This window comes from Anser cygnoides, chromosome 13 (assembly GCF_040182565.1).
Source record: "Anser cygnoides isolate HZ-2024a breed goose chromosome 13, Taihu_goose_T2T_genome, whole genome shotgun sequence".
NCBI lineage: Eukaryota > Metazoa > Chordata > Aves > Anseriformes > Anatidae > Anser > Anser cygnoides.
Genome location: NC_089885.1, coordinates 13,645,340 through 13,660,589, shown reverse-complemented (window position 1 = coordinate 13,660,589; position 15,250 = coordinate 13,645,340).

Here is a 15,250-nt window from a genome sequence, read left to right as displayed (position 1 = left end):
ATGTCTGTAGCCTCCTGCTTGTGTCCTCCTGAGCACTGAGTCCTGGCTGGAGAGGTTGGGGTTGACAACAGCTTGGTTTTCATTCAGAGTTCCCTTTTGTTGCTTGGAGGCATCAGTCCAGGGCATGAGCATGTGGCTGCTGGTGGATCTCATGATCAACAGAAGTATTATTCGAGCTGTATTAGCATTTCAATGTATCCATGTCCTCAGACTTTCCAAATTGCTCTCCTACGTGGTCAGCGTTGGCGTTGCTGAAATGTTCGTGGAAAATGTTCAGGATGAATCTCCCCCTGGGCAGATAGGTCTGTGCTCACTGTGGGGTTCCTTGTGGAAACATCAAAACAAAAGAACTAGTAATGCAGAGACTTTGTGGTGCAATACTGCTCTGCAGACTTACAAAAAGTCTTTTCTCTGCATCTGGTTGTATGGAGAGCTGCTCTAACACCATGTGGAGTATTTCAGTTTGAATGGAAGGGGGAGCTGTCTGCTTTCCTTCCAGTGTAGGGCTTTGAGCAGAGCTGCTCTTGGAAAAGTACAGCATTGTGAGCAGCTGAGCTTCTAGGAAGAAGGACTTGGCCTGCGTGTTTTGTTTGGGCCATTGCAGCGCTGTCAATCAGTGATTCTTGGTTTCATGCCTTGTTTTGCCTGAGATATATTTTATATGATCTTTGGCAAGTCACTTCTACGCCTCTATTACCCCCTTGGAGACATAAAGTGTTATCTGCAAGGAAGAACTAAGACAGCTTTGAGCTAAAAGCACTGTTCCAAGGCTATATGAGCCATTAACCTCCTGCTTTCTGCCCTTCTTGCTTGTTACCAGTGGCCCCACCAGCGTGATGTTTTGCCATTTCTGATGACTTTCTACAGCAGTTTTCATGGTTAGCTTCAGCTGGCTGGATTTGCTGGATCTCATCCCCAGGTTGCTCAGCAAACCTCCACAAAATTTGTTGTTCATATTTTAATGTTGAGCTATGTTGTAATTTTTGACTCTCTTTCTCTAATTAAAGTGAGCATGCCGGTTGTCTTAGGAACCAAAAACTTTGCCATCATAAAGCACAAAAATTTAGCTTTCCCCCTCCCCACTTCACTGCTTGTTCAAATGGGATTTCAAAGCAAACCAAAAACGCAGTTCAGTCCTAGGTGTTCCTTTAGACCTGGGTAATGTGACATGTTCAGAGAACCAGAACATCTATATCTAGGACTGTGATGTGGACAGGAAATATATATTTTTACTGCATGCTCAGGGAAGATATCTCATTAGATTCATGAGATCTCAAACCAATTATATTCCCTGTCCAAAAAAAAACAGGCCTCAAGCAGTGTCGCATATATCTCTAAAGCAATGAAAATAAAGCATCATCATCTCTAATGTCCTCCTTAATGGGATGAATTAGGAAGCATATGTATGGGCATAATTCTAGAGACTACAGTAGGCAAAAGTGATTGTAGAAAAATGGTAAAATGATGTCAGAATTCTTCAGCTTTATTAAAGGAGCCAGTTATTTGTATGCATGAACTTGGTGTACCAGTGTCCAAATATTATTGTTGCACCGGTCACTCTGAGTGGTGTTCATTTGCTAGGTAAATAAGTATGATGCTCATATTTATGTCTTAAATGGACTGAGTGTTTAGCTGGCCCTCACTCTGCCAGGCTTATCTACTTTAATTTCTCATTGCTTATGGAAGCAGTTGAAGTCTCAAGAAAGTCTTTCAGTTAGAGTTGCCTCTACAGCTGGATGACCTTGTGGTGACTTTGTTTGCAAGTTAGGAACTCTTCATAGAGGTACACCCAGAGCCTTCTCATTTAACCCAAGCATCAATTCCTTTGGCTCTGTGGGATGTGCTGTTAGCAAAATGCAATGTAATTGCTGCGCTACCTGTGGTGGCCAACCAGGGATGACTGCAGCTGCTCAAGCTGAGCCCTTTCCCCTAGCTGTGACTACCTTAGGCTGGTGCTTAGTCCACAGATGAATAACACAGGGCATATTTGCAGGCACAGGTAGTTATTAGAAGTTAAAAGAAATTCAAGTCTTGGAAACCTACAGGATCCTAAATGTATGCTTCATTGCACCACAGTTCAGGAATAGTAGTGCAGTGGGTTAGGCTTGTTTATTGTGTTTTTTTAGCTATGTACTGGATTCCTGTTGTTCTGAAAGGGTGCAAAACTGGGATGTTCTCAGTTTATAACAAACATTTTATTGTTGCTGTTGTGGAACTGATTTTGGAGGAGGGGATGGTGTCCATTCACTGCTAAACAACATCCTCCCACCCTTTCTTCTAGAGCAGCCGATTTCTAGGGTTTCTGGATGGAGGAGGGTCTGGAACTAAAATAAATTGGGGTAAAAAATGTCTGATAACAAACCATCGGTTTCTGAAGACAATCTCCAAAAATGAGGTAGTAAATCCTGAATTATCCCAGTGACCTGCAAACCTGTGAGTTCAGCTTGCAAGTCAGCAGGGCCTGGCCCCAGCCCCCCTTGATGCAGCAGTATTAGTCGGAGGTTCCCAACGCAGTGTGCTGGAGAAGGTGCGCTTGGTTTTCACGTGTACCAGCATGATTACCTCTGTAACTGCAGAGCCATCTCTGTCTATAGTCGGTAGCTGATGTTTGAGCTTTCATAACAGAATTAATACCTAAAAGTATGTTTCAGAATATGCTCAAGACATGATCTGTCTTTCAGTGTGTGAGCTCTATCTTAAAATTACAGCTAAACCTCTGCCGCTTGGTGTCTAGGTGAAGGTTTGATTATCTAGGAAGAAAGAATGAAAAAACCCAAGCGTGTGGTACTGAACAGCAGGTTTTATCTCGATGGATTTTGTTCGTAACCTTCTTGTGGAACTTAACAGAAAATTAGATCTCTGCCACTGAATTCTTAAAGGCATTAAAAAACACTATGGAGAAGATCTTACCTTCCATCAAACTCCACTCCAGTGACTTTTAAAGAATGCAGCTGTTTCATTCTTTGAATTCTTTCAGACTTTTCCACGGGGGATACTTCTAGTTTTGCAAACAGTTTCCCATCAACTCAGGGGAGTGGTGGAGAAATAGGAAAAGCATTTTGTCTTGGGGAAAATCTCTTCTGCTCAGCTGGAGCCCTTTCCTGCAAAGCTGCTCTCCTGAGACCCAGGGAGCTGCTGGAAGTTCCCATGGCTGCTCCTTCGCTCTGTGTGCCAAGGGCTTGATGATGCTCCCCGGGCACGGAAAACGTGGTTATGTTGTGCCATGCATGCATGAGTAGTAGTGGTGGGTTCCCAGGGCTGAACCCCCCTAGGAAGTCGGACAGCAAACCTCGCTCATGATCCCCAAGTGACAATATTTATAAGGAAAAAAAAATTGCAAGGAATGTGTTTAGCATTTGTTTGTATTGCTTTTGTTTTGACTGGTGATGTCTTTCCAGCTGAGGAAGCCCCCTCTGGCTAAATTTCGATGGCCCAGCTATGGGTGATGGATAAACATCCCTCTTCCCTCCATGACCACCCACACCTATCCTGACAAGCAGACTTTCCTTTGAAAAGCTGGATTTTTTTGGCTGAAGTTTTGCCATATATGGTCCTAGCCCAAAGGATTATTGTTTAAAGATCTAGTTTGGGTCTGGCCAGGTGACTTGGGTGAGGGAGGAAGAATAATACCCTTGCTCCACGGGAAAGGTTTGCAGCTGGGCCACCAAGGACCTGCTGAGCTTGAGTGCCCATCCCCAGCACGAAGCCCTGGCTGGACTAGGGGCATTACTGGGATGTTTTGCCTTTCTTCTGGTTCTACCAGGTGACTCAGGTTTTGGCTCCAGGATAGGATCACGGCATATTGTGTGACTGGCAGCTTGTGGTGTTCAGCTAAGGAGTACTGGACGTGGGGTCTGGTGTTATTTACTTGCAGATGAGGTACGAAGAACAGGCTATTTCCTTGCACTTTTCCAAAATAGCATGATGCTGACTATGAACTTAAAATCAAAGATATCTGGTTGGTTTGTTTATTATGGTGGTGTTTTTTCTTCTTTAATGATATCTCCATCTATACCTGTAGATGGAGAAGGACAGAAAGAGAAGAGGGAGCTGTTGGATGTCAGCTTTGTGGAAACAGAAGATTGACCCAGCAGAATTGCTTGCAGGTTGAGGAAATTGAATGAAAGTAAAACAAAATTATTAAAACAAAAACTCATGGAGGAGAATCTCATTTCCTGGAGGGCTTTGCTTCTCCTGGGTGTGGTGGTCTTTCTTGGCTGGGTGTCGGGCTGAGCTCACCGCTGGGCGGTCACCACCAAGCCCACCGTGACTGCGTACCCTACTTTGTTCTCGGCATGCAGGGTGGGGTTTTTCCATTGAACAGGAGAAACGAGTGCCCCACAGGACTCTGGGCTACCACTTTAGCTTTCTGCAGTGTCAGCATTCATACAGTATCCCTTTCTTTTATCTGGGATCTTTTTTTTCTTAGTAAGTGCTAACTAACCAGAAATATATGCTTTCCGGCATTCTTTTCACAAATACCACAAGGACTTGGCCTTGCAGGCACGACAAGAGGCAAAAAAAATGGTCTGAGGAATGCAACCTGCAGTGCCTCAATGCGCATACATGGTCAGGCTTTAACCCTCTGTGCTGGGGAAGAGGAGACCTTTGAACAGGGCTGTTGGAGATGACTACTCTTAATATTGCTGATCTCCTTGAGGAGATGCTGCAGTAGGTCTGGTGAATGCTGGTGACTTTTTAGTTCTGTTTTTGTGTGGTTAAATTGATGCACGTGAATGTCCTTATGCAACTAGGTTGCAGAGACTAGACATAATCCCATCAAGGTACAACATGCTGCCCCCTCACATACCTAAGAGGCCTTGGGGTTTTCATTTGGTTTCATAATAAATGGTGTTTAGGTGAGAATTACAGAGTCATCCTGTGGGGCTGTGTTTCCCCCTCTGAATAGGTTTTGATCCAACTGCCTGATTCCACTCCTGGTGGGTCGATATCCCAAAGAGATTAAGCTTTCTAGGTTCCCTGAAAATAAATATCAGGGTGCTCGAGGGGGACTCAGGTTGATCCCCTTGGAGAGAAAGTCATAGTGTGAGTCTCAATGGTGGTTAGTTGTCTTCAGAAAACCCACAGGCAAAAGCTGCAGAAAACTAGGTTTTCTGCTTGTAACTGTTCACAGGTCTGCTTATTTTTCTTGTACTTGTGCCTGCAAAAAAACCCTAAAGCTATCTTTCTCTCCCTTTCCATTTCACATGTTTTCACACCATCTTGAAAATGGAGTTCGTTGCAGACGAGACCCTTGCCTAGCAAAAGGACTGACCTGGAAATAAGAAAATGACAGCAGAAGAATTTGGGGATAGTTGAGGGAAAACCTTAGGTCAAGTCTAAATACCAGCACAGATGTACTAAAAGTACCCAGATGGGGAGCAGGAATGGTGTTGTTCGTCCTCTCTCAGCTATTTAGTATCTTGTGAGATGACAGAAAGACTGTTAACAATGAATCTGCTGCCATTCAAGGCAGTCTTGAGTCACTGTGGTTTAAAAAATAAATTATCATATAAATAGCTGCTTAGGAATCTCAGCCTGAAGACCATAAAATCTCACCAGCGCATAGTTTCTTTGGCTTACGTAGTACCATGTCTACTTGTGGAACATTTTGGCTGCAGGTCATAAAACCGCTTCCTATTTAAAAAAAAAAAAAAAAATCACAGGAGAAGAATAAAGTCTCTTGTCAGTGACAACTGCTGGTGGTTTTCTAGTGCCTAAAAGCCCAAGAGGCTGATTGTGTCCTAACCAGTTTTTGCATCCTGTCTTCAGACAGTTTTGCCTCTGTGGCCCTGACCCTGAGCCCACCCACCACCTTTGGGGCACCAGTCCTAATGTGCTAGCTGATTGGAGATGTGCTGGAGCACCTACAGGTTTCGTTTCTGGGTAGTTTTTGTGAAGGAGTGGTGCATTTTGAAAAGGCAGAGGAGCGTGTGGTCATGAACAAACAAATGCTTGTGCTCCTGCAGTTGCAAAACACCACTGGGATTTTCTTTTGCAAACTGCCTCCTCGTGAGTGGCATCCTGTTTTGCTGTCTTGAAGCAAAGCTGAACATGACCCTTTTGATTCTGGTGACTTCATAACGTGAAAAAGTGCCAGTGTCTTTGTTACCAGCATCTCTCCCTGTCCCAGTGCTGTGGATGGTTAATAACGGTATTTTCATTGACATTAATGGGAGCAGGATCAGATACCAACAGCAAAAATCCTCCCAAGAAAGTTGTTTTGAGTGAACTCCAGCCAGTCAGTTTGAACATAATCCATCCCTGTGTTTTCCCACTACGCTGCTTCTGGCCAATAAACTGCTTGTTTGTTTTATTTCTGTTTGGTTTTGTTTGCTTTGCTTGCTTATTTGTGACTTCCCTTTAGGAAAAAAGCCACTCGGAGGTACACCAGTGCTCTCAGAGGCAGTAGGACGTGCGGACGGTAATCATCCTTGCCACAATTTTTTTTCTCAGATGTTCTGCAAAGGTTTGCAGTCCCAGCACAAAATGTGAGAATGATGTCTGTATCACAAAGGCATTTTCCCAGCATGGCTGAGCTGTGATATGAAACAAGCTGATTTTCTCATGAGAGTGGAGTAAATCCTTGGAAGTGTTATTTTTCTAATGTTTTATTTGAAAAGTCCTAGCATGACCTTTTCTTGATGTTGCTTTTTCATTCTTTTTTTTTCTTCTTTGTAAAAACCCTGCAGGATTGTGATTAGCAAGATAATGAATACCATCTGCTTTTAATCAATTCCTTCCTTTTCTCCCAAACCCTCCTAACTTCTAATATTAATGGAAACAGTTTTGAATACTGGAAAGGGCTGTTCTGGAAAACGATTGGGTATTTACTAGGTGAAAAGTGAAATTACACAGGTTTATTTCATGGGGTAGGACATTTGACAGGTGCAATTTTTCTTCTAAATGTGTTGCATGCCTGTTTTATAAACCAAAATGCATACTGACACATAAGATTATAATTTTGCATGGAGGGAAATTTTAAGAAGGGGAGGTGACTGCACTCACAAACCTGAGCCCTTCCAAAAGGGCCAGTGCATGCTTGCTTCCACAGTGCTACATCGAGGTGGAAAACGCCATTTACTGTTGAACCAGGTAAGCAAATGCCACTACCTAGGAGGAAAGTAATGCCTACAGGCCCGCAGGAGTTGGCATGTAACCCTTCACTGGGTTTTACAAAATATACGAATGGGACTTTCTCTATCCAGCTTCTCTCAGCGCCTGTGCATCCAGATTTCCATTGTATTAGTTTATCTTGGAAGCTGAAAATATTTGAATTCATGTGCTGTCAAGTCTTGCTTCAGATCAAACCTTTCTGTCCCCTGGACAGGAATCAGTTTGATTTGTGCTTTTCTCTTAGGTTGGAATCAATCATCCTGCTCTGATTTGAATGACCGTTTTACCCCACTAAAGGTTCGCATTAACAGGCATTCCTGGGATGTTTTCTTGATTGGGTTCAAGGCATTGTGTGTTCCCATCTGTCCTGGCTGATTACGAACCAGCTCTGCCAGCTAATGTTGGCTGGGAAAGGTTTTCTTTCGTACATCAGTCCAAAGTAGGCCCTGAGAAGAGAAATGGTTTTCCACCACAAACCTTTCAAACCCCATTGTGGTCATGACGTGCATTTTCCAGCTGGGAGGGCTTGTGTTCTTCTGGGCTTGTGGGTATGATGGTGCCTGCACTGTGCAGCGGCTGCCAGTGTTGGGGTGTCACAGAAACACCCTGTGAGAGACACTCCTTGCTCAAATTCCAAAAATATGCGACAGGAGGGGCTGAGATAGAGCTGAATAAGGACATCTAAGAGCTTGGGTCTGTGGCGTAACTGTAATGCCAAGAGAAAACTCTGGGTTACCTCTGAAGACCCGAAAGGGCCAGATCAGGCCCTGGGCTGTTTGGGTTACCTGCTTGAACCAAACCTAGGAGCGTTATTTGCCTGTATTCTTCATACAGAGAAGTTGTGTTGCATCACCATGATGTGAATGTTCTCTGCTGCTTTCCTCCTCTTCTTGAAAATGTTATCCCTCTTTTCACTGAGGTCCTGGATATTCATTCTGCTTCATGCAAGCCTTAGATTTTGGGCTGGGGTGGGTCACTGTATGCCTTCAGGCATAATCAGGGATATCCCCTCCAATACTGCTAATGAGTGAATGTGGCTCTTGCGTATTACAAGGGGAATGAGCTTGTTTCCATTGCACAGTTTTTTGGGGGGCGTATTGCCCTACTGGGGCATCCTGCATTCCTGTTCAACTGGGAATTAAACCAGGACTTGCACCGTGGGAAACTAAGATGCGTACAGATGCTTGTTCTTGATGTGGCACAGGTTCAGCCTGGGGAACCACGTTCCTGCTCGTAGTCTTTGTCTGTGCCGTGCTGTTGGGTAAGCTTGTGGGCAGCAGTGGGGCAGTGGTGTTTGCTGTTGGGCAGGATGCCCCATGCACATACAGCCCTCAGGCTTACAAGGTAAAGGACAAGTTGGCTGTAAACATTTCATAACAAGTTTCCAGTGGAGAGTTTTAACATTCCCAGCCTCTTCCCTAATCCCTTGGTACAGGAGTTTTTGGTGTGAGATGTCTGAAGTCATATGAGAGATATGCATGTAATATCACTGATGAGCCTTTGCAATTGTGAGAGAGAAAGCCTGATGTTACCCAACAACCTGCTGTTCCTTGTCTCACTTTAAAGAGTTTATGGCATAACATCCTATTCTTCTTAAAGATGTGGAGCCTGAAGTGAGCGAGCGAGGGCTGGGATGCAGCCAGAACACCATCCAAGGCAGGAGTGCAGAACTTACTGGAGTGTTACTGCAGGTGGATAATCATGCTTCTCCAAAGGGGAGGGGGATGCTTTGCCACGTGAAAGCTGGGGTGGAACCCTGCCTTTTGGAGATGATTCTTGTGCACTTTCTTGTGGAGCACTGGACAGTGTGACTGGAGTCTAGGAGTGCTGTGTCCCGTGGAGGATGCTGCCCGTGCTTCCCGCTGGCACTCATCCACTGCCAACCAGCCCTTGGAGCTGTGTGAAGGTCAGGCAAAAAGAGCTCTTTTACAAGGCTGATTAAACGAAGGCATGGGATGGGGAGGAAAAGGGAAGATAAATGGTTCTGATTTACTGAAAAGCCCTTTTCTGATACCTCCAGATTGCTAATGGAGGCAGGCAGAGGTAGAGGAAGGCAGCAGTGGCTAATGCGAAGACCCCTCACTCATAACAGCTGTTTCTTATGAATTAGACTTGAAAAGAAAAAAAGAAAAAATAAAAGCATCCCTCACTGCCCTGCTCATCTGCAGCTCCAGTCAAGGTGGGTGTGGAGCTTGGATGGTTTTCAAACCCTATGTTTCTGGCCTCACTGAGGCTGCCCTGGCGCAGCGCGATGTCACTGCGCGGGAATGCGCTTCCCCTGTGCTGGGACATCTCTGGCCAACACCAGATACCCTTCCTTCCTGCCTGCTCCCATGGTGGGGATTATTGCCTTTGGCTTCTCCTGGCTTTGAAAAGCATCCAAAGAGCTCGGCTCTCGCAAGCTGAGAGCGGAGACAGAAAGCCTCTCCCCGCCTCACCTGTTTGTGGTTATTCAGCTCCCTCCCTTCACGCTTTGGCACAATAATGGCCTGAAAGTAAAACAAGAGGCAAGCTCTCCCCCAGCTCAAAGCACTGAATGAAACCCAGCCAGCGGGGCCTATTGAGACAGCATTGAGACAAATGTCAACTTTAGCACAAAGAAGCTTAAATGACTGACACAGAAAGGAATAATCTCGGATCTGTTTTCCAGGCTGCTCCCCAGCATAGTTGTGCTGCAGACGGAGACAATTTTCAGCTCCCCGGGGAGATTGTATAGCCAAAAAAAGATACTTGGTGGTGATATGCTATAAGACTAGGTCATGAGAATGGATGTTTGGAATAATGACAGAATTCATTATAGGCAAACTAAATTAAGAGAGTGTCTTGAGAAACATATGGGGAGGAAATTGCCACTGAAGCCCTGCAAAGTGTAGCTTTATTTCTCATTGTACTGGGCTCTCCCAAAGGCCTACGTGAAACAGGACGGGGTTATCAGAGTCATTTTGTGGCAACTGTGTGAATCAGTTGCCTTTTAGTTTGCAGACGGGGGTTGCTTTTGTGGTTATTTGTTGCTGAATCTTCTGGGGACGGGAAAGTAATTAAGACTCATAAGTAATGGGATTGAAATGAAAAATAATAGTCACCTTCTCCTCCCCAGAGCTGACAGAGAAAGGAATAATGTCCTGGTTGGTGTCTTGTCAAGGCACAAGTTGCTCAGATGTTAGCAGAGAGGTGGGCTGAAACATGGGTGCTGCGTTGTCCATGCCAGCACCAAGAGCATCCTCGCTGCCACTGTGGCACCTCCCAGAGCTGCTGCTGGTCCATCTGTGTATGGTTGCAAAGCACTTCAGTCCCACAGCAGCCCCTTTGGAGGGTGTGTGTGTGCCCTGTGGGTCCCACAGGAGGCTCCACACAGGGTGGGTTTCTCCCTGGGGTGCCAGAAGGAGCTGAAGAGCACTTGAGAAGGGCTGGGTCTGAACCGTGCAAGTCCGTTAGGATTAACAAACCCTCAGCCCAGGAGGTGTCCTCCCCAGGACTCCCGTTGTCTGTGGGACTCACCAAAAAGTGTATTTACTTTCTGCAATTATTTCTTAATTCAAAACTGACTGGTAACAGTTGGAAGCCTCCTGAAAGGTCCCTGTGGCTGGTGGCCCCATGCTGCTTTCAGGTGGCAAATTGCTGCGTGGGCTCTCAGAAGGGAGAAAACACCAGGCCCTGAGCCCCATGGAAAGTTGGGGTACTTGTGTGTTTCTTGCTTGTATCCCTCTGGAGGAGAGACTACAAGGCTATGGCAAGGAGCTATTAAAACTCACAAAACAGTAAATGATTGTATTGCAGGGTGATATTTAGAAGAAAAAAAATCAGCCTAGAGAAACTTGAGGTGAACAACCAAATCAGAAGGGAAGCTAGTTTTTTTTTTTTTCCTGCTTTATGTTTATTTACTCATACACATATGTGTAAGCATGAGAAGAAATGAAAGCATGGCACAAATCCAGGGAGGTGTGTGTTTGGATCTTGGTGCAGGAAAGGCAGGATGCTCTGCGCAGTCAACTCTGGTTAGCCTGGCATCTATCCCACACTAAATAACGGTAAATGTGGCTTCAGGCTCAATTAGTAGAGAATTAAAGGATTGAGATTCAATTAAAGTGCAACATTATGGGAAGAAACCTGCCTTCGTTCTTTCCTCCCCAGGTTCTGTAAATCAAGGTGACAAGGAAGTGTGGCACGTTTTAAAAGAAGTTTAGCTTAATGTTCCAGGAGGTCCTGATGAAGACAAGGTGCACCAGTGGTGGGACATGGCAAAATTTCAAGAACAAGGTAAATGAGTAACTTCAAAGAGGAGCTTAATGGGGATCTGCTGCAACAGCCTCCTTGGGACTGGAAGATGAGCCACTTTTTTTTTTTCTTTTAAAATTTTTCCTAAAAGATCCTTTTGTCATTGGAAGGGTTTGGGGTTTGGTCCAGTGATAACTAAAACCAGGTATGCGTGCATATATAAAGTGTGTGTGTGTGTACATCTATCTGTCTATAGATAAATATATCCTTGTAGTAAAGTGTTGGCATTTTAACTGCTACCGAGCAAGAGGTGATGCTGGAAATATTTGCCTTCTCTTGGGTGGTTCAGGGAGTGCTGCTCGGGGTGGGGGGGGAGGGTGAGACAATGCCCTAACCCCAGGTTTTCTGCCTGTGCTTAAAAGGATTTGCACTTGCGGATAGCTCTGATTCAGTGTAGAAAAGGAAAGGGACAGGGAAGCTCAGAAATGCTGACAGAGGCAGAAAAAGGGTGTGAAATTCATACTATCTGGTATGTCTCCTTTGATGTGTCACGCAGAGATTGTGCAGGCGCTCAGAAGTGAAGGGGTTAAAGCGTTTCTCAGTAACCATTGAAATGAGGGCTGTTATGGTCTATTTAGGCAATGATCTGTTACAATATCAATGGCATTTTCGATGGCAGTGTCTCCTATTCTTCTATAGAAAACACAATAGCTTTGGAAGTTCATGGCCACGGCAGTCTCAGGGACAGATTTCTGTTCATTTTTCTTTGTTGTGAAGATTTTTTTTTAAAGTAAATTAACTCACACAAATGCGAAAGAAGCATCAAGTGTGTGACCTTTGGACAAAAGCTTCAGATTTGTCATTCTCTCTCCTTAACTTATGCCGCCAGTCTCAGAAACGCCGCGATACAATATACAGCGCAGCTTGTGAGCTCTTGGGCTACCTGGGCACAAATAGCTGGTCAAGGCTGGAGTGACAACGTGAAATCTACATTTCTATGCTCTTGTCAGCTTTTAACACTCAGGGGGAAAAAGTCAGAGTTGTGGAGAGGTTTTAGCTGTCTGCCTCCCATGCATTTAGATAAAATGGGAGCCTCCCAGCTCTGCCCCTCTCTGCTTCTTTAGAAACCAGGGGCTAATGCAGTCCCCTGGGACTGTCTGGAGAGGTTACTCGCCCAGCCTTCACTTTGATGACTTATGGCAGTGGAGAAGCTAATGATATTTTATTCACCTGTCAAAAAAATTACTTGCCCTGGGCAAGGCAAGGCTAGCGTGCCAGAATTTTAACTCTGTCCTTTTTAAAAAATGCAGTTATCCCATTTCCCCTAAAATATTAGCTCAAAGGGAAAAAATGGTGTCCTGCCGAGCCCATTGCTCCGGGATGCTGGTGAGGGGAATCTCTCCCACCTACAAAGTGCCTTGAACTTTACATTGGGAGCATGAAACGTGCATTGCAAGTGCGTTCCTAGAAGCTTCCATTGCCTCTGTCTCTCACTGTGTATGGGCAAGCAAAAGGCACAGAGTCCTGCTTTGAAGTGTCTTCCTGAGGAAGGCAAAGTATCTTCACATCAGGAGAGCCCCCAATAACCAGTTGTGCCTCAAACAAATTTATTGAGTTTGTACCTCTGCCACAGACAGCTTTATTGTGTTTTATCCCACTTGTGTGATTTATTTCTGTTGTGTATATTTATATATCTTAATTCCATGTTATTACCATCATCTCTTTTCTATCAAGAAGTAAGCTAAACGTTACCTGCTCCTGCAGCTGCCTGATATGGGTGGCTCTTTCTAGACCTGAGAAACTGCCTGTAATTGTCAGCCAAACCCTTCAAGTTACCCTCAGGTAGAGCTGGGTGTGCATCTGCACCAGCCGAGGCACCTCCACCTGAACGCTTCTTATGGCTCTAAGGGAGTAAAATGCAATGGAAATTAGGCAAGCAAAGTCAGGGCCATGGAAGCTGTGAAGATTTTTATTTTTTGGCATACTTCTTCAGCAGATCGCTCTGCTAGGCATTGCTGTGTGCTAATTCAGGGATGCAATGCCCAGCCCGGTGTCCAGCTCTCTTTCCAGCTTCCTCGTGCTGTGAGCAGCCCCAGACCTGGCACCGGACTGGGTTTGGTGGCATGGTTATGGGCTGACCACAGAGGAGCGCCAGATGAGATGGGAGCTTTCTGAGGTGCACTGAGCAAAAGATTGCCTCCCGAGGTGGGACATCAGCTTCCAACCATGATGGTGGCAGCAGCAGAGCTCACCCTGCCTCTGTTGCTGCTGTGGGTTAACGCGAGGCTCTCCCTGTGTCTGCAGTGCTATTTGCCACTAGACAGAAATGGCAGCAGCACAAAGTCACCCTGCTTGAGGTCCTGCTGTGTTTGTAGGGGGACATCCCCGTGGCAGAACACTTGGGGCTGCCTCCTGGCACGTGCTCCTGAGCCTTTAATCATCCGCAGCGTTGGCAAAATGTTTCCACGAGGAGACAATTGATAAAGCGGATGAAAAGGGATCTAAATTCCTAGTCAGGCTCAAGCTCTGAAAAGCTGGATTCCCGCAGCACAGCTTAAAGTGCAGCCATATGAAAAGTAAACATTTCATCTTAATGCTGGAGCAGGTAGAGATGTTCAAATGGGATGCAAACCGCTCTCAGCAGCTGAACTAATCTGCAGTACCATTAAAATTCATAACAAAGAAATCCATGGTGCAAGAAATGGCTTCTTTTGACCTATTTCTGAATTTGCTGTCTCGGGGTGCTGCTGTGGTCTCCACGGGCAAGGTGAGGGGTCCACATGCAGGTTGAGAACAGGACCTGGAGTTCCTGAGCACCTGTGTGCATGGCCTGGGTCACTTCTCTGCTCCCCACGGTGGCATTTTAATCCATGCAGGGCAAAACACAGCAGCCTAGCGTGATTTCTCCAGACATGTCTGGGAACAGCAAGGAAATGGAATTAGGGTATTCCTTATACGTGATGCATTGCCACCCCTCCAGCAAAAGCCACCTCATGCAGTGCTGGGCGTGCTGCGGTGTGTGTGAGGGATGGGGACAAGAAGAGGTGCCAGAGAGCCCTTCAGATGACTTTGTAAGGCCGTACCTCTGCAAGAGCCGTGATAACAGCAGGAGGTGAAATTGAGGGCTTCTCTAAGGTTTGAATATTATTATTATCGTGGCGCTTTTTTGTTCTCGTTTTTTAAATACAATCTGAATGGCAGTTTGGGTTCAGGGTCTGGTTACAAGGACTTACCTCTATTTCACACCAAGAAATTTGTCTCAACATTAATCAATGCAGTTTTAAAAACAAACAAAAAACCTCAGAGCCTTTGCAATACGAAGGCTCCATCAAGCAGTAATTTCAGCACCTTCTCTTCCACCTGCATGTAGAATGCCAAAAAAGAAAATCTTTTTTGACATTGCCAGTGCAATTATGGAGATAGAAAGTAAACTTACAGAAATAAGTTGTTGCATCACATGGATACGATACCAGACTTTGAGTACAGAACTTCTGCTGGGAGTGTGTAAGCTTCCTCTCTTGAAAATTTCACTTGACTTTTTAAATTCTACTCTGTCGTGATAATTCCTGTTGCTGTAATTGCCCCCTATAAAATCACAATGACATGATTTATTTTCACTGTTTTCATAGAAAATATTGACATTTCAGCAGAAAAAATGAACTGGTTTTGCTTCAGAAATGCAGTCCCAACACTGCGGGCAGGTGGGAGCTGGGAGGTGTCCTCCCCTTGCGCTATGAATTCCCATGAGATGTTGTGTTGATGTCAGAAATGGTGCACATGGGTTACCAGAAGTCTGCTTTTTTTGGCCAGAAACGTATATTTTCTTTTTTCCCCTGCAGGAGACAGACCCTTCTTGAGGGGTGAGGCAGCAACAACCCACCTGCCATGTGGTGGCTGCCTTACCAGTGGGCTGATGGAC